The sequence below is a fragment of the Rattus norvegicus genome, chromosome 3, assembly GCF_021556685.1.
Source record: "Rattus norvegicus strain SHRSP/BbbUtx chromosome 3, alternate assembly SHRSP_T2T, whole genome shotgun sequence".
NCBI lineage: Eukaryota > Metazoa > Chordata > Mammalia > Rodentia > Muridae > Rattus > Rattus norvegicus.
The window spans coordinates 78,400,974-78,419,801 of NC_141536.1; the positions used below are offsets into that span (position 1 = coordinate 78,400,974).

Sequence of the window (18,828 nt, forward strand, 5' to 3'; positions counted from 1 at the left end):
CACTAGATTCCTCTGAGTTCTGGAGCTCCACCCCCCGACCTTTGCATACACTGCTCTCCCTTAGACATCTGCTCTTCCTAAGAGTGGCTCTTTCTAGCCTTAGATGTCTCCTGATCTGGTAGCCGTCTGTGATGGCAATTCTTGGTTGTCAACTTGATGACATCTGGAATTAATTCAAACTCCAAGATCAAGAGGCACACCCATGAGGGATTTTTTGCTTCACTAGAAGTTGGAAGATCCACTACTAATCTGGATTTTTTTTTGTTGTTTTTTGTTTTTTGTTTTGTTTTGTTTTGTTTTTTGGAGCTAGGGACTGAACCCAGGGCCTTGTGCTTGCTAGGCAAGCGCTCTACCACTGAGCCAAATCCCCAACCCCTAATCTGGATTTCTGAGGCGAGAAGACCCACCTCTAATGTGGTTACACCTTCTGTTGGGATCTTATATAAAGACATGGAAGATGCCCTTTCTGCTGGCTCTGGCTTCGTAAGTCTGTTACTCTAGAGAACCCTGACTATTACTTCCCCTTACCCCAGGTCTTTATTACATCCTCTATCTGCTCTCATCTTGTTTTCCTATATTGCCCTGTCTTCCCTGGAATATAAGCCCTGTGCAGGTCATCTCTGTATGTCTTGTTCAGTCTTCTCATTATATGATCAGGGTCTGCATGGAGTATGCATGTAACCAATCACAATGGCTTCATGCATCTGCTGAGCATGAAGCAAGCATCAGGAGCTGAGCTTTATTCCAAACTCATGATAGCCCTTACACTGAAGGCACATGCTCTTGTTAGCTCTCTTACTGATGAGGGAAGATGGTGTTTAGAGACATTGAGAGACCTATCTGAGATAACACAGTGACCCGCATGAGAGGCTAGATTGTCTCAGGTGTGTCTAGCACATCTTCATGGCCTTAATATTTCCCAGGGGTCAGGAGGTAATTAGATTAGAAAAGTCTGACTCAGTTGATGGCAGGCAAGTGACAGTTATTTGTCACCTACCGTCCTAAAATGAAGTACTGAGATTTAGTGACTTAAAATAGCCAAATGTCAGGGATGGAGAGATGGATCGGCAGAGGACCCAAGTTCAGTTCCCAACACCCACATGACAGTTCACAACAGTCTAAAACTCCAATTTCGGGAATCTGAAGCCCTCTTCTTGCCTCTGTAGGGACAACATGCTCGTGGCACACAGCTATACAAGCAAGCAGAACACACGTACGCATAACAAAAAATTAAATTTAAAAAAATTTGGGTGGGATGGCGGTTGTTTTCTAATGGTACGTTTTGATGACTTGCTTCCAGGGCTTGACAGGGTTTGGCTAGTCTGACCTATTCTGCTTCCCTGGTCATGGTAGACTCAGTGAACACAAGGGGAGAGGGCCCTTGGTGGGAGGACTGTTGCTGTCTGCCCCCAGCTGCCCTGCTGATAAGTCTGGCAGCTGGCTTGGGCCTCAGTTTGCCTTTCGGTATCCTTTCCAGAGTATTTGCTCCAACCTCTCCATATGACTACTGGATCTGGACCCAACAGCCATGTAGAAAAACAATCATTCAATATCACATCTGTCATAGACCATTGGCCAAGTTACAAGGCCAAACCCAGATCAAGTGGTACCTGAAGAGATCCATCCCCTCTGGGTAGGAGACTGCAGGGAAGTCTTACTTAATCCACAGAGCTCCACTGGTATGTGCAGTCACCCTTCATATAGACCCACAGCCTCCCTGCCTCTTGGCTTCAGAGTCCACAGCCCTGTAAGGTAGCCTGGAGACAGACCCTTTCCTCCTCCTCCTCCTCCTCCTCCTCCTCCTCCTCCTCCTTTTTCTCTTGTTCCTCCTCCTCTTCCTCCCCCCTCCTCCTTCTCCTCCTCCTCCTCTTCCTCCTCCTCCTTTTTCTCCTGTTCCTCCTCCTCCTCCCCCCCTCCTTCTCCTCCTCCTCCTCCCCCCTTCCTCCTCCTCCTCCCCCCTCCTCCTCCTCCTCCTCCTCCTCCGAGGAGGCATGCAGGGCTGGCAACAGATACCTCTTGACTTGTCCCCTGAGAAGGACCTATGTGTCATCACTTTACAGACATGGAAACTTGAGAAACTGTCTCTGGACTCCCTGGAGGACTCCTGCAGGGATCAGGTAAGGGTCAGACTGAAGTAGTCCTACACCAGGATGCTGCCTTAGCCTCAGGGTAGAGCTTATGCTGAGGGCAATGAGAGCTCTGATCTCAAGGATGACTTTCTTCCCCCTCCTCCCACTCCTCCCCTGAGAACAACACTGACCTGGAGGCCACAGCAGAGAAAAGACTCTAGACGTCTAAGTTCTGGATCAAAGACCAATCCTCCAGCCCTCTCTTCACCAGCCTGTGGGACTCAAGAGTCCGTTGCATCTTTGATGTTGTGCCTCCTGCCTGTTTGTCTGTTTGCATCTAAGCAGATGGCTAAGAGGAAGGTCCCAAAAGGACAAGCACTTGAGTGGGTGCAAGACCAGTGAAAGAGAGGGTCCAGTGGAGAGAATACCACCGGGAGCCAGATTAAACCAGCCTAAACTACAGTTCCCCACTTCTTCTAGGTGACCTAGTATAAGCTATCTCTTCTCTCTCTCTCTCTCTCTCTCTCTCTCTCTCTCTCTCTCTCTCTCTCTCTCTCTCAAATTTGTTTTTATTTTGCATGCACTGCTAGCATGTATGTCTGTGCGAGGGTGTCTGAAGCCCTGGAACTAGATGCAGACAGGTGTGAGCTACCATGTGCGTACTGAGATTTGAACCAGGGTCATATGGAAGAGAAGCCAGTGATCTTAACTACCGAGCCATCTCTCCAGCCCTGTGCTATCTCATTATAAGCTTTGGTTCTCTGCCAAGTCTTCAAGCATGGCATGTATGAAGAAGGGTGATTTCATACTAAGCACCACTTACAGCTGTCCGCTGGCCTCTAGGCAATACCACTGGGAGTGTGAGGAGTCTTCCGTGTGAGTAGGAGCCCCTTGTCCCTCCACTCTGGGACCCGTCCTCGCTGCATGCAATCATCCTTTCACTTTACCCTTCAGTTTCTCCTTGGCTCAGCCCATTGGGTCCTTGAAGTGTTTGTATGAGAATGTTGCCCATGGGCTCTGGCATTTGAACACTGGATTCTCAGTTTGCAAAGGTCTGGGAGGTTCAGCATTGCTGGAGAAGTACATTGTTAGGGGTGGACTTAAGAGGGTTCAGAGCCTCTCCCATGCTCAATATTCATTCTCTCTCTCTCTCTCTCTCTCTCTCTCTCTCTCTCTCTGTCTGCCCTGCCATTATAGATTTTAACCCTCTGAAACTGTAAGCCAAAACAAACTCTTTCTTCTACAAGTTGAGTTATAGTGTTTATTCCAGCAACAGAAAAGCAATGCAGCCCCGCCCCCGCCCCAGTGAGGCAGGGACATTGCAGACAGTGTTAAGCACATCACTGCCCACTCTGAATCTCCTTCCTCTGTGGCCTCACATAGCTTCACTGATTTCTATAGCTTAAAAATGTGTTAGGAGCCAGATGGTAGTCATGCCTTTAGTCCCAGCTCTCAGGAGACAGAGGCAGGTAGATCTCTGAGCTCCCTGTCTTGAAATAAAAAAGGAAAAGGAAAAGGAAATAAGTAAGTAAATAAATAGATAAATAGATAAATGTATGTGTTGGGAGATTCTGGATTTTGGACCTGTTGACAACTCCCCTTGAAATTGAACTTGGTCATCCCTCTCCAGATAAGTAGGGTTGACCCATTTCCCCATCGAGTTACTGGATTCTATAGCCCTGGAGTGTAAGAGAGTGGAGGCAGGTGGGAGGGTGTTTACCGAGGTGCCGCATATGAGCCACTTACAAAGGCTGCCTTTCTCCTGGGGTATATCAAACATCTGGTTGAATGGTACAGGAGGTGCTTCAGAGAAAAACCACTGGGGCTCAGACTCTCTAGGTGGTGGAAGATAGCCTTGAAGTCGTGGATGTCCCAAGTCGCCTTCCAAGTGCTGGGATTAAAGGTTTGCTCCCAGTTATGCTATGCTGGGGATGTAACTCAGGGTTCCCCACTTTAGGCAAGCACTCTATGGGCTGCATCGTCTCCCCAGCCTGCTGGTCAGTCTATAGTGTGTCAGAAAGCTAGGCCTGGGATCTCCAGCTAGGAGGCTCTGTTCTCTCCGACTCCACACACTGCTGGGACTTACATAATTCAGAATGTTTTCACAGACATCCAAGCTCAAACGTCCCTTTTAAAGCCCTTCCGGGAAGTTTTATCTCTGAGAGAAGTTCAGGATCACACAGTGAAGAAAGGCATCTATGCCTCAGTGGTGACTCCATGGCTGGACAGCTTCCTGCAGCTGCAGGCTTGACACCTGCTTCCACAGGGTTCCTCAGTGATGAGTACACCATCATCTCCTTCCTTCTCTTTGGCCCATTCGTGAGGGCTCTGTGGGCCAAAGACCCCCCCTCCTGAGCTATAGAGCTGTATAACATTGGCCAAGGGGCTCTCTGGTCACACTTCAGATCCACACCAAGGAGTTTCCATCCTGGTTGGTCCCTATCAGCTGTGACATCTGAGGCAAACTACTTAACCTCTCAAAATGGCAAGGGACCATTTTGTGTAGAGGTTTTCACCTTTCTTTCTTTCTTTTTTTCTTTCTTTCTTTCTGTCTGTCTGTCTGTCTTTCTCTTTCCTTTGTCCTTCTTTCCTTCTGTCCTTCCTTCCTTTCTCTATTTATTTTTGTTTTTCTTTATTTTGAGACAGGGTTTCTCTGTGTCTCTCTAGAAGACCTAAAATTCATTCTATAAACTAGGCCAGGCTTGAACGTGGGGATCTGCCTGTTTCTGCCTCCTAGGTACTAAGATTAAAGGCGTGGGACACCATTCTCAGCTGAGGTTTGATTTTCAACCCACAGACTGAACATCTGTGCTGGAAGGAAGACAATGAGGGCTGGGAAACACAAGGCTACTGCCTGCTCCAAACCGTACAATTTGAAGTCAGTCTGGGGTCACTAGTATTTAAGCTCAGATTGATGTGATTCCGAATTCACCATTTTCTCCTTTTTTTCTTCCTTCCTTCCCCCATTTGTTCACCAACTCCACTCCAACTGAAGGGGAAGATCTGGCAGGCTCTGTTCAGCTTCATGACCCTGGTGTGCCTCCTGCTCTTCTTCCTGATGGCCAGGCCTGAGCTGAGAGCTGACAAGTCCCCCAACCCTCTGGGGTGACTGCCAACAGAATGGGTTGGGCTCTACCCAGATGTCGCTCTGCCAGGACATGATGAAGGCTGGCTTCCTCTGCTGACAGTGATTGGCAGGCGTTTATTTCCTCTTACGAAGCTAACAGCTGTGGTGTGTTTATGGTTTAATTTTTGTTTTCTCTACCACAGATATGCAGAAGGTATGGAGAGGCACAGCTCTGCTTGTGCAACCGCTCCCCCAACTCTGGAGATGGCCCTTAGGGGTAGCAGCCTGGGTGTTTGCAAAGGCTCACAGGGCAGGGCTGCCTGGGCAAGCCTACTGTATGCTCCTCGACTCAGACTCTTTCAGAAGATCAACTAATGGCTATGTTAAGTGTCCTAGGAGGCTCAGCTGAAACTCTAGGCCCTGTGCTTAGGACCTGAGTATAGGTGACCATTATAATGCTTCCTTGTGCAAGGTGTGGCTTTGGGGATGGTGTGTTCTCTTACTATGGTTTGTTTGTTGTGTTGTTTATGTGTGTGTGTGTGTGTGTGTGTGTGTGTGTGTGTGTACACAAGTGTCAGCTCTCCCATCCATACATATGTGGATCCAGAGAAAGATGGGGTATCTTAGTTTCCCATGCTCCAATAATATAATAATATCTATTATAACCTGAAACAAGGCAGATAGCCAGTAAATCTCAGCCATCCTCCTGTCCCTGTTCCCATAAAACTGGGAACTTTTTATGTGGGTGCTGGGATTCGGTTTGAGTCTTCATGTTTGTACTGGACTACCTCCCTGGCCCCCAGTAGTTGTTGGGCAGTACTAAAGCTCAAACCAAGTGCCCCCTGCCTGCTAGGCAAGTATTCTACCAGTGGGCAACACAGCAGCCTTTTATGTAACTTTTAAAAGTGAAATGGCTTAAGACTTGGTTTAAACGGTTTAACGGTTGCAAAAATAACCCTGAGAATATCCCTACACAGATACCCTCACCCAGCTGCCCGACACAGCTGCCTTCAGTGACCCTGTTGGAATCAGATCTGCCCAGGAAAACTTGAGACTCGAGCTTTATTCTGGTTTCTCCAGCTCTTGCAATCCTGTTTTTAATTTTCAGTTTTTACCATCTCCCCCAGTGCTAACTCAAGACACTCTAGTCTCCAGCCTGTGCTTAGAGCTTCCTTCTGTCTTTACCTTCTCACTGTCTACTCTGACGCCCCCCTTCCCCTAACCCTTCATCCCCCATCCCCCATCCCCTACCCCTGTTCGCTGTCACGCATGCTCAGATGATGGCACGTTTCTATTTCAGACTGCGCGGGCAGGAGCCGCAGGTCTCAGGCGGGGAGCTCCCTTTCTCCCTCTGACCTCCCTTCCTCTGTCCTTTCTTCCGTGATTTGGGTGAGATGATCAGCCTTTGCTGTGGTGACCTCTGTTTATTTTATTTTCATTTTCGGCAGTTCTCTGCTCGAGAACCACTCATTTTCTAACCACAAACTTCCCCAGTTTGCCCTAACCAGTCTTAGTATTTTCATTCACATTAGCCTTTCTCCAGTTCGCCATCTGAAAAACATCTTCTTGGGACCTGCTAGCCTGAACTTGTAGATAGATGGCCTCGTTTTGTGAGGAGCCTTTCGCCAACCCTTAGCTGCATGTCCTGTTTCCTTGATCCATATATATTTTTATAGTTCACTCTCTCGTTTGAGTGGAAGGCATCCTCCAGTAGTTTAAAAAAAAAAAAGGCAGCTAGAGGCAAATTTCTTGTTATTTTGAATGTCTAGAACTAGTCTCTCTCTCTCTCTCTCTCTCTCTCTCTCTCTCTCTCTCTCTCTCTCTCTCTCTCGTTCCTCTGGGGCCTTCAGGACAGTTTTCAGTCATGCTGTCACTAATAAGGCTGCTTCAGAGAACTCTTTGGAGGGTTAGTTTCAGCCTCCATGCGTCTAGTCCCTAGCATCTCCACTGATGCTCTGTGGTGGGAACCTGGCTTCACTGCCCTTGCTGAACCTTTCTTGGGTCCTTTCAGCCATAAGAGCCTCATCTTTCCCTTGAGAAGTTCTCCTTGAGTGTCTTACTGACATTTTTCCCCACATGCCCTATACCATCCTTGTCTACTCTGAGCTTTCTTTGTAGGGTTTGGGGAATTATGACTGATTGATCATACAGTTATCACAAGTGTGTCCTCTCTACCTTTCTAGGTCTTTCCACCTCCAGGATTTCATATTTGTGTCACCCAGGGCCCTTCACCATCTTCTGTCACCATCCTCTGGTTACCCAGCAGCCACCCCAAAGAGTAGTAGAGCCAGAGCCAAAAGTAGGTAGACATGTGGTGTCCTTAGCTCTGTCCTCTTGGTTCATTGTTCCTGAGACTCAGGAACAATGGTTTCTTGGTTCATTGTTCCTGGGGCTCAGCCACTCTTTCCTCAAAGGTCCCTGGATACTCGACCTGGAGGGAAGCAGCTGGTGTCAGCCTCCTGTGCTAGACCACAGGTTCACTCTGCCTCCCTCCTCCCTCCTTATGCCTGGAGACCTTCAAGATTACACCAGAGGTTAACTTAGAATTGGAAGTGAGCTACATCTCATGGGCTGGATTTCAGACTGAATAAAAAGGAGAAAGAGAGCTTGAGAACCGGCATGCACCGCTCTCTGCTTCCTGGCTATATTGTGACCCCATGTCCAGCTACAGTTGACTTCCCCAACAAGGTCCGACTGCACCTTTGAGCTGTGAGACAAAATAACCCCTACCTTGAACTTGTCTTCCTCATGCATTTTTGTCATAGCAATAAGGCAAGTGGCTGATACAGTCACCTGCCAGAAAAGACTAAGGACTATACAGCTGTGTCAGAGCCCTAATCTGTATTGTAACTATAGTCTTATTAATAATCGTCTACTGATCCTGCTGTGTAACTCTACAGAGACTTGTATTTCTGGCGATGACGTAGAGAGAGGTCCAAGACAGCAGCAACAAAATCCCTGAAAGGTTTTTAAAACCAGGCTTCAATTTTATGCCAGAAGCACACGTGAGGTCAGAGGACAACCTGTGGGAGTTGGATCTCTCCTTCTAAACTGTGGGTTCCCAGGGATAGAACCCAAATTGGCAGGCTTGATGGCAGGCACCTTTCCACACTGAGTCATCTTGTCTGCCCCAAACTATACTTTCAATGTGCTAATCAAAAGCAGTAGGATCAAAGGACCTCAGTGAACAGAGTTCAGAAGGGAAGCCAGAGCTGGCACAGTGTCTGGTCTAGGAAGGGGCTGCCTTGCAAGGTCAACCGGAAATCACTTTAGCCTTGAGTGGAGTGCTGTGGGTAGGGCAAATTAGAGTTTGGAAGACAGGAAGTCAGTGAAGCCGGCAGAGCTGGGGTGCTCTGACGCAGGAGGAGGAGGTGTCCTGTCGTTCAACTTCCCACCCGCCCCACCTAAGGTCTCCTAGAAGGCAGAGATGGAAGAAACGGACGGAAGAAGGCCATGGTGGTCGCGTTTTCTCATATTGACCGTCTTGCTGAAGCGGCTGACCTTAGATAATAATAAAACCCATCTGAAACTGGAGCTCAATACTGACAAGAGAAGACAGAGGCTGTCAGGGGAGCTGATGCCAGGTCATTCCAGCTCTCGATTCCAGCTGAACTACGTGTGAAGAGAAACACGGTACCCAGCTCTTCTCCACCAGGCAGTGGGAGGGTCCGACTCTATAGCAAACAAAGCACAAAATAAAGGGGGAAATTGGATTATCTCCACCGCATTTTTTTTCATACACACTCTCAAAAATATAATGGAAGGAGACAGTAGAAGACCCCAGAAGCTAACTGTGAAAATGTGACTCCTGACTAAGAGCAAATGCAGATAATGGAAGCAGACGTGAGACCGGCTCTGTGTATGAATATTTACGAGGAGACGTGGAGGACAAAAATAGATGGTGTGTGTGCAGAAGTGGTGTTCCAGGGTTATCAAGGGAAACCTTGAAAAATAACAAAATGACAGTTCTAGAAATAAAAATTAAAATCTCGGAACTGAAAGCATGACCGGTGAGCAGCAGATTAAACTTGAGATAAGGGGAGGGGATGGGTAGGGAGGAAGACAGATGAAGGGAAATCGGTCCAGAGCAGGGGCACAGCTGGGGAGGGGCGTGTAGAGCAAGCATTAGCCACCTGGTTTTAACATTAGCCAGTTTGCAAGAGTCTAGTTGGAATCCCAGAAGGAACCATCTAGGTGCAGTGAAACCCATAGCCGGGTACATTATACTAACATAGTTTTGTTGTTGTTGTTGTTGTTTGTTTTTTTAAAGCAACAGTAAATAGCTGCATCTTTAGTGCAGTTTTTTTTCTTTTTTCTTTTTTTCAGAGCTGGGGACCGAACCCAGGGCCTTGCGCTTGCTAGGCAAGCACTCTACCACTGAGCTAAATCCCCAACCCCATCTTTAGTGCGTTTTTAAAAAGCCATACAGGAATGAAGTAGCAAGAGTGACTGCTGATTGACAGTTGGAAACTATAAAAGTCAATAAGCAATTGAAAGTAGCTTTGTGGGGAGGCGGGAGGCAGAGCATTGACCCAGGCTTGAGCTTGCTAGGCAAGCACTTTTTCACGGAGCTTACCTGTGGGTTGATGTCACAGGTGAGGTAGATACAGGATAGAAGGAAGTCTGTTATTGGACGAAAAAGAAGGATGGGCAGGAGAAAAGTTTGAAGGAAGAGGAGGAGACTGGAATGGAAAGGAGGAAGAGACAGGAGGGAGAGGGAGAGAAGCCGTGGCAGGACAATAGGGCAGGTGATGTTAAGATTCCACTCTGTGTATTTACAGGTTGTTATTAATGTTCTTAAGGGATGGATGGTACTGGGCTTTGTATGTTTAGGTGGGCAATTATATCTTATCAATTGGGTAAAAGGTTATTGTGCTGTGTGGTTTTTCATGTGGAGAACTGAGTTTGGGAGAGTGTGTGGCGGCCAAGGGGCCACCGTGGAGATGGGATGTGTGTTTCTGGCATGGAAACCTGCCTTGGAAACTAGATAGGTAGAGAGATTGCTGCCAGGCTCAGAGAGAGGCCTTCGGCAGTGTGATATGAGATGGAGCAAAGCGGGTGAGAGGCTTTGCTGACTGAGAATTAAGATATCTAGTAGATATCTTGGGGCACTGAGGAGCTGAACCTAGTGGGGGGGGGGATAAAAGACAGCTTTTTATTTTTTATATTTTTACAATACTTACCCAAGTGTTTGCTTTTATGTTTTGAGACGGAATCTCTAAGTAGTATAGTCTGGCCTGGAACTTGCAATCCCCCTGCCTCATCATCCTGACTACTGGAGTTACAGGTATGTGCCAGCAGGCCCAGCTAGAAAGTAGCTTTTGAATGCTGATAGAAACCAAACCTACTCACCTAGGATTTCAGATCCAGCAAATCTTTTAAATCTTCTGTTTAAAAATAAAAGTGGGGACCGGGGAGATGGCTCAGTGGGTAGAATGGTTGCCACATAGTCTAAGGACCTGATTCTGGAACCACAGCAGCCATGTTAAAAGATGGGTAGGTTTTTTGGTGCACCTGTAGCCACAGTGCCAGAGGGGGACAGAGATAGGCAGTGCCCTGGAACCACTTGACCGGTCAGTCTGGCTGATTTGACATGCTCCAAATTCAGTGAGAGACCCTGCCTCAAAAAATGTGGTGGAAAATGGTTGAGAAAGTCACCTGATATATTAGAATTCTCTAGAGGTTTTATATATATGTCAGATATATGGATAGAACATATATAAATACAATAAATATGACCAGACTATAGTCTGGCTAGTCTAATAGTGGATGTCTCCTAACGGAAAGTCCTGTAGTTCTTCCATTCACAAGACTGGATGTCTCAGCTGGCCTTCAGTATACATTAGAATCCTAAAGAACTAGAATCTAACAGCAGTGAAGGAATGAGCTTACCAGCAAGAGTGAGGAGGGCGAGCAGGCAAAAAGTGAATTGTTCTTTTTTCCATGTCCTATATAGGTTGCCACCAAAAGGTACAGCCCAGGTTTAGGGTTGATCTTGTGACCTTGAATGATCCAATCAAGAAAACAAATCCCTCAAAGGTGTGCCCAATTGTTTGAGCTTTAGTTAATTCCAGATGTAGTCAAGGTGACAACCAAGAATAGCTATCACACCTGACTCAACTGTCTTAGTTAGGGCTTCTGTTGCTGTGAAGAGACATCATAGCCACAGCAACTCTAATAAAAGAAAAACAGTTATTTAGGGCTGTCTTGCAGGTCCAGAAGCTTAGTCCGCTATCATCATGGCAGGAAGCATGGCAGCACATAGGCAGACACGATGTTGGAGAAGGAGTGAGAATTCTACATCTGGATGGACAGGCAGCGAGAAGAGAAAGACACCTGGGCTGGCTTAAGAATTTGAAACCTCAGAGCCCACCCCCAGTGACACACTTCCTCCAACAAGGCCACACCTACTCCAACAAGGATACACCACCTAATCCCTGTCAAATAATTGCTGCTCCCAAGTATTCAAATATATGAGCCTATGGGGGCCATGTTCTTATTCAAACCAGCACATTGACCTTTCACCTTCACACAGGACCTGGGTGTGCACACATTCACATACACACTTCACTCGGTGATTAGTTGATCTAAAATAAAGACGAGGTAAAATGATCCCAATTGGAGAGCACTCCACAGCAGCAAGACTGCAGAACGAGGTGTTCAAGGTGAAGGAGAAAGATGCTGGTCTGCAGGGAGAAACAGAGAGCACCAAAACCATCTGTGAGTAACAGGAAAGACTGTCTCCTCCTCTGTAACCATTTTAGAGTTTTTTTGTCCTTTGTAAATGAGAATGTTGCTGGCCAAGCCTCACTGGAAGCAGTTTGGCAAGTTTGTTTTTAAATATTAAACATGATCTTACTGCAGAACCTAGTGATTGCATTGCTAGGGATAGTTACTCAAGAGAAATACAAACAAATCCTCAGACACTTGGGTTTAGAAGGAATGTCCCTAGCAACAACATTCTCGATATCCAGAAAGCAGAGAGGAGCTGAAAACCATCAAAACCAACAATGAGAGGGTAAGCAAAACACACTGACCTTTTTAGCTTTCATTTTCAAAAATTTGTTTTGTTCTGTTTTTTTTTCAGTGTGTATGTGTGTGTGTGGTGGGGGGGGTTCCATGCAATGTGCATGCATGTGTATATTTAGGTGCCTACAGAAGTCAGAAGCATCAGGTCCCCTGGATGTAGAGTTACAGAAGGTTGTAATCCACCTGATACAGGTTTTGGGAACCAAACTTCAGTTCTCCACAAGATCAGCAAATGTTCTAAGCACTAAGCCATCTCTCCAACCCCCAATTCCTGCTTTCTTAGACTAGTGTATGTGAGGTTCCACATGTGACTCTTACTTTTATCCCTAACATTGAACTTCAAAGTAAACAGAGCAAAGGTATAATTTAAAGATCACTAGAAAACCTAAGGTGAGCCAGACCCGGTGGCATAGGTCTGTAATTCCAGCTTCTGAGGAAGGAAGACCGCAAGTTCAAAGCCAGCCTGGACAACTTATCAAGACATTGTTTTCAAACAAAGGGTGATGATGCAGCTCAATGGTAGAGCACTTGCCTAGCATTTATGAGGCCCTGGGTTTGATCCCCAAGATCATCAAAAGAAAGAGAGAGAAAAAAGTGAAGAACAGAGGGAGAGGAGAGAGAGACAGAGAGAGAGAGAGAGAGAGAGAGAGAGAGACAGAGAGAGAGAGAGACAGAGAGAGAGAGAGAGAGGGAGGGAGAGGGAGAGAGAGAGAGAGAGAGAGAGAGAGAGAGAGAGAGAGAGAGAGAGAGAACCTACAATGAAATCCTGCAAGATATGTCTGAGTAGTTAAGAAGCAGGAAATAATAAACAAAGCACACCTGACTGACTCAACCGCAGCTCCCCAAATGTCACCATTACATTAAATATATATTCATAGCACCGCATGTTAACGGGAAGATTATTGGATTGTACAAAAAAAGCAAAGTCTACCATATGCTGTCCACAAAGAACCCATTTTGGATATAAAGACACATAAAGATAGAAGTTCTATGATAAACCCTGCAAACGTTCAACTGAAGAAAGCTGAACAACAGCATGAAGGAGGACTAGGCCAAACATACAAGGTGATCAACACCAGCTAGTATTTCTTACTGCCTAAACTGTCAAGAAGACTCAGCAGTTCTGATGTGTGTGTGCCCACTAGCAGCACAAAAAAACACACAGGGTCAAAGTTGGGAGAACAGAAAGAAGTCTAAGAATCACTCTGTTGGAGAAATATGACAGTCTGCCTCCAACAAAGAAGGGACAAAAAAGCAGAACCACGGATTTCAACAGCATGACCAGCAGAGCTGCATTTAATTGCAGCAGAATAAATCTTTCCATAAGTGTGTGGAACAGGCATCAGAGTCTTGACTCAAGATTATGTGTTGAAAAAGAGCAAAATTCCCCCAAGTTCAAAGAATTGTAGTCATTTCCTACAAATTTAAACATGCATTTATCTCATATGTTATCAGTACCCTTCCCTACAAGCCCAAGAGAGACAAAACATCTGTACAAAGAGAAACAGATGTGCATGTTCTGCTTCCTTTACAATTAACCCAAAGGCAAACTGTGGGGTGATGCCTCACACCTTTAATCTTAGCAGAGGTGAGGCAGAGAGAGGCAGGCAGATCTCTGTGAGTTCCAGGCCAGCCTAGTCTACAGAGTGAGTTCCAAGACAGTCAAGTCTACCTAGAGAAAATGCGTCTCAAAACAAATGAGCAAACAACCCTCCCCTCCACCACCACCAAAAACGAAAAACAAAAATGAGGAAGAGGAGAAACAGGCAAAGGTGATGTGTCAACACAATGAGATCCTACTGTGGACATACACAGAGCAAAATCCTTAAACGCTGGAACTCTCTAGAGTGCTGTGGACAGCCTGTTTTCACTAGTATGGGGTACACAGAGAGAGACTATAGATGGTCTCCTACCAGCAAGGGTTCAACTTACAGGTTTCCAACATTATAACCGTATGGAAGTCAAATAACACTGCGAAAACCACACTTCTGTTTCTGAATTTGCATCTCTCTTCCTGGGTTAGTGACATTGGGCTCTGTAGATGCCTGCAGTACTGGGCTGCTGCAAGGAATAGCAGCTGGTGGCAGTCCATGATGTTAGGAGGGAAGACAGCTGCTGCCCTGCAGGGTGTTGGGAGTCTTCCTAGAACCATCTGTTATATATAAATGCACAGGCATGCTATATACATTCAATACAAACATATTTACATAGGATATATGCATGTGCATCATAGATAACATGACATGCATACAGACATAAATATAAGCATACATATGCATGCATATAATATGTACTATTATATACTTATATATGGTTATATACTGTGTATGTGTACATGCAACATAGATAAATAGTGTGAATATATCATATATGCAAACATAGTATATACATGTATAAATATAATGTATATATGCAATGTAAACTATATACCTATATAAAATTCTTGCAGGAGTGCCTCAAACTGTAATCTGAGAGTTGCAGAGGCTGAGGCCAGCAGATTTCAAATAAACCTTGGCTACACAGGGAGACACTGTCTCAAAACCCATACTGCCCTGCAGCTCAGTCACGGAGAGCCTGTATATAGCCTTCAAGAGGCCTTGGCTAGAGTCTCTCTCTGTGGTAAAATAACACAAAACTTAAGCATTACCAGAGCCTCCATGGATCTCATATTTCACATGAATTAAGTCATAGAAGCATCACAGTCACACAAATGAGGCAGAGGCACCAAGAGCGGCTACAAAAAGCTCAAGGTCACAGCCTGGGACACCCAAGGCAAAGACGTGGGTCTGGTGTGCTCCTCTGCTCTGTCGGGTGCTCAGAGCTTAGCTTTTGTTATAAACAGTTCCACCATTAGAATGATTAGCCCTGTCCCCTAAAGGAACTGGGACTCTGAGTCTAGAGAAAGTAGCTGAACCAGGACCTGAACTTGGCTCTGACCTCTCCAGCTTCCAATGGGCCCTCTTGAAGGGCAGGTGTGACCCAGGCAAAGCCCCTCATGTAACCAGGCAAGCTTGACCTCACTCTGTTCTCTTCATCTCCCTTGCCTGAGACATCCACCACCCCTACCCAGGAGTCTATGTACAATCCGAGAGGAGAGATGACTTTTAAAGTGATGAGGCTGGATTCTCAGTAATGAACAAAATCCCGAAGATCCTGCTCTGGTGGAATGAGGCAGGCCGTGAAGAGTAATGAGCACCAGCCTAAGAGCTAAGTTATTCCACCATCTGAGGAAAAGGAAGAGAGTGGCAGAGAGGACACTGGCAGCCTCCATGATGTGGTAGCTGAAGTGAGGCTTGCAGGACATGTGCCTGGGTGAGTTCTGGGGTCGTACTGCAGAGTCACATGTGCTTGAGAAAGGCATGAAACAATGTGGAGGTGGGTGACACTGTGGTCTGTGGGCTGCACGTGTTATTTCTGTAGAAATGGCCCAGGCCAAACACACTTGACCTCTCGGAGACAATAAGAGGAAAAGGAAGACGCTAGATCTGGCCAGACCAAAATTAGGTCACAACCCAGGGAAAGCCAAGGTCAGGCTTCCGGCAAAAGGAGCAGAGTTGTCCTTGGCTAGTGGCCTTGAGATCTTCTGGGTGAGGCGGCTGCAGAGACTTTCTATCCACCCCAAGGATAGAGTTCTCATTCTAGCCCACAGAGGCTCTGCTGATGCTCCTCAGGGCTAGTGTTCCCTGCTTCATTAAATCCCTGCAGTAATCTGGAGCTAGAAAGCATTGATTCTTTTTCTAGTTAAGAAAATTGACAGTACACTCATTGCTGGGAGCTTGAATCTCAGTCTGTGCAGAACTCAGATGCCTTCCTTATTGTGGTGCTAAGAAAATTGAGGGTAGTCAGTGTAGTTACCTAGGTTAAAACCTAAGAGTAGAATAGGGGAGCCTAGGGTGCCAGTTGTCTGTCTGTCTGTCTGTCTGTATGTATGTCTGTCTGTATGTATGTATGTACGTACGTATGTGTGTGTATGTGTGTGCATGTGTGTGTGTGTGTGTGTGTGTGTGTGTATGGATGTGTGGTTGTATGGGTGGATGGGTGAGTGGGTGGATGGGTGGATGCACAGGTGGATGGGTAGGTGGAGAGATGCATATGTGGATGAGTACATGGCTGGAGGAATTGATGAATAAGTGAGTGAATGGCTGGGTAGATGGACAGATGGGTGGGCAGGTGGCTAGATTAATGGATAGATGAGTGTGCAAATGAATACATAGATGGCTGAGCAGAGGGGTGTTGGGTAGAGATACATGGATGGAGAGATAAACAGTAAGTAGGTGAGTAGGTGAGTGAGTCAATGGATGGGTAGATGGGTTGGTAAATGAATACATGGGTGGGTAGAGGAATTGGTTGGGTAGATGGGAAGAGATGGGTAGATAGATTGACTGGTCAGTGGATAGATGGAAGGTGTAAAGGAAAGTAGGTGAATGGTAGACAAATGGATTAATGGGTAGATAAATGAATGGGTGACTAGGTGGATGGGAGTGTGAATGAATGGACAGATGCACAGACCGGTAGGTAGATGATCATAGGCAGACACAAGATTTCTCTTACATTGGCACTTGTGTTTTCCATAGAGCTTCCTGACTTTCTGATCTTCACAGTCTCCGTGTAGAAAGACTGAAGTTTGGACATCACTGCTGAGAGTAAAAACCTTCCTTCGGATGCTGCCTGGTGTGGATGACAAGGGTCATGGTGGGAGAGGAAATGCTCTGGACGCCATCAAGAGAGGACACAGGCAAGGGTATTAAACACATTCAAGCCCTCATTCTCTGCAGCAGAACAAGACACATCTACAAAGTCAAGAAAGGCTGTGGACAAAGGTGCTCTGGAACATTCTGTCTTCACGTTTAGGAGCAGACATTTTGAGGAGAAGAGGGAGGGAAGTAGGATGTCTTAGCCAAGCCCTGCATATTCCTACACTGTTTGGCTATCTGTGGTGCAGGCAAAGGGCCAGGGCAGTGTGGCCTTAGTACCCTGAGAGTGGCCAGGTGGTGAGCTGGGCCCTATCTGCAGCTTTGCTCTATTGTTTACTCGGCCCAGGTTGCTGCAGAGAGGAGCGGGTGACTTGGGCACCAGTGACATCTACTAGAGTCCTAGAAGCTGGCAAAAGTGGCCAGCCTCAGCTCTTGGTGATGGCCTTCTCTAGGCTCCCCCAAGAAGGTGGGACCAGACCAAGCAAGATATCCATTTGGTTCTCCTGGGGGAAGCAGAGCCTCCATCTATGTGGGGATTGCCGGGGCTCCTGTTTATGAGCTCTTGAAAAAGAGCATTCTTAGCGGAGGCCAGTCTCAGAGAAACGCCTAAGGAGCATTCGTCTCCAGACTCCCAGCTCTAGTTCCCACATGGAACTTGTGACTTGTACTTTTAACAGCAAAGCAGCAAGACCTAGGATAAGTCCAGCTCTGCTGTTCACTGACCTTGTAATCAAAGCACCTATATTCTTCACAAATTCATCCCTGCGCATCTATCCTGGTTAGACCCCTTCACTTAGGATAGAGCCCCTTATCTGTCCTAAGTCTATCTCCCAGCATGCCCCAGCAGCTCCCTCCCTGCCTCTCTTTCCCTAGCGTGTGTGCTCATTGTGGGTCCCTCTGAGAAACCTCCCTCCTCTTCCTGGTGTGCTTTTATGGAAATACCAAGAACTGGAACAAATAAACTCCAAACACCCTTGGTTGAAGAGAACAAGTTTATTGGTTGTTCTCACAGCAGGCAGGAAGCAGGTGTTTACACCCTACAGGTGTCCGGTCCTCCTTACGCTGGGGTGAGAGTGGGGGTGTTCTTCCAACCTATCCCTGACATTCCTGTCTTCATCCGACACCAGATGGGGAGGAGGAGGGGATACCTGAGAAGACACGCCTGCTTCTTAAAAGCCCATCTAGATCTGAAACCTCCCCGCAAGATCCTGCCATTAGCCCACACCAGTAAGGGGAGGGTGGGTTGCATGGTGGAGACCTTTTTCTGTGACAAGTCCCAGACAGAGATAGACAAGGAGTCTGGATTCCTGGATTTGGGGAACAATCACCACCCCTAACACATCTGATTAGCTTCACTTTATTCTTCAAATGGCAAGCTCTCGTTGGCTCCTCCAGGAAGCCCGCCTTGAGCCTCTAGGCGCAGTGGTCAATTGTCCTTGTCCCATGTGCTCCACGCCCCATCCTTCTTGGTGTTATTCTGCCCTGTAACAGCCTGGATACTGAAACTTCGGGGAGCGAAACCTGGAGGTGGGATTTGGTGTTTACCTGAGTACCCATGGCATACTTACATTATGTGGCATAATAAGCTATTGGATGGATGAGTGGATAGGCATGGAAGCAGGTAGAAGGATAGATGGATGGACAGACAGACGGATGAGTAGGTGGATGAATGAAGTAGGTCAGTGGAAAGATGGATAGATGGATAGGATGGGTAAGTAGAGTAGGTAGATAAATGCATGGTAGGTGAGTGGATTGGTAGATGGATCAATAACGGTTCAACAGGTAGATGGGTGGATAGATAGATAAATGGAGAAAAGATAGTTTTTCCATGTAAAGCTTTAATCCCATGCTTGCCAACTCTCTAGGCTGCGTTGTGGCTCTCTGAAAGCTGGAAGATCCTGCTAGGAAACTCCAAGAGGTTTCTGTGGGAACTTTGAAGAAGCTCTCCTGCTGTGATCCACCAGTGTAG

At 46.6% G+C, this 18,828-nt stretch overlaps 1 long non-coding RNA gene across 3 annotated transcripts; it reads left to right on the top strand.

Moving 5' to 3' along the window:
• Positions 1-70: 70 nt before the first annotated feature.
• LOC147995579 (uncharacterized) lies at positions 71-9,997 on the top strand. 3 transcript variants are annotated; one of them, XR_015683660.1, is made up of 5 exons: positions 71-483; positions 1,478-1,679; positions 2,061-2,117; positions 7,320-7,435; positions 7,551-9,997. It is a non-coding gene; the product is annotated as an uncharacterized LOC147995579 (long non-coding RNA). The 3 variants fall into 3 exon arrangements; XR_015683662.1 differs by lacking the exon at positions 1,478-1,679 and having other exon boundaries at positions 2,061-2,134; XR_015683661.1 differs by lacking the exon at positions 1,478-1,679.
• Positions 9,998-18,828: the final 8,831 nt, after the last annotated feature.